This window comes from Callorhinus ursinus, unplaced genomic scaffold (assembly GCF_003265705.2).
Source record: "Callorhinus ursinus isolate GAN/ISIS: 27379988/994484 unplaced genomic scaffold, GSC_fseal_2.0 scaffold20, whole genome shotgun sequence".
NCBI lineage: Eukaryota > Metazoa > Chordata > Mammalia > Carnivora > Otariidae > Callorhinus > Callorhinus ursinus.
This window is the reverse complement of record NW_027397082.1, coordinates 25,911,056-25,911,369: the sequence shown is the minus strand read 5'-3', so window position 1 is coordinate 25,911,369 and position 314 is coordinate 25,911,056.

Here is a 314-nt window from a genome sequence, read left to right as displayed (position 1 = left end):
AACGTAATAACAACTTTCACTATAACTAAAAATAGAGCCAAATTGCTATAATAAAATCCATTGATGCTTTCTTTAAAAAAATTTTTTTTCTTGACATGTATCATATGATCTCACTGATATGAGGAATTCTTAATCTCAGGAAACAAACTGAGAGTTGCTGGAGTGGTGGGGGGTGGGAGGGATGGGGTAGCCGGGTGATAGACATTGCGGAGGGTATGTGCTATGGTGAGCGCTATGAATTGTGTAAGACTGTTGAATCGCAGACCTGTACCTCTGAAACAAATAATACATTATATGTTAAAAAAAGAGAAGAT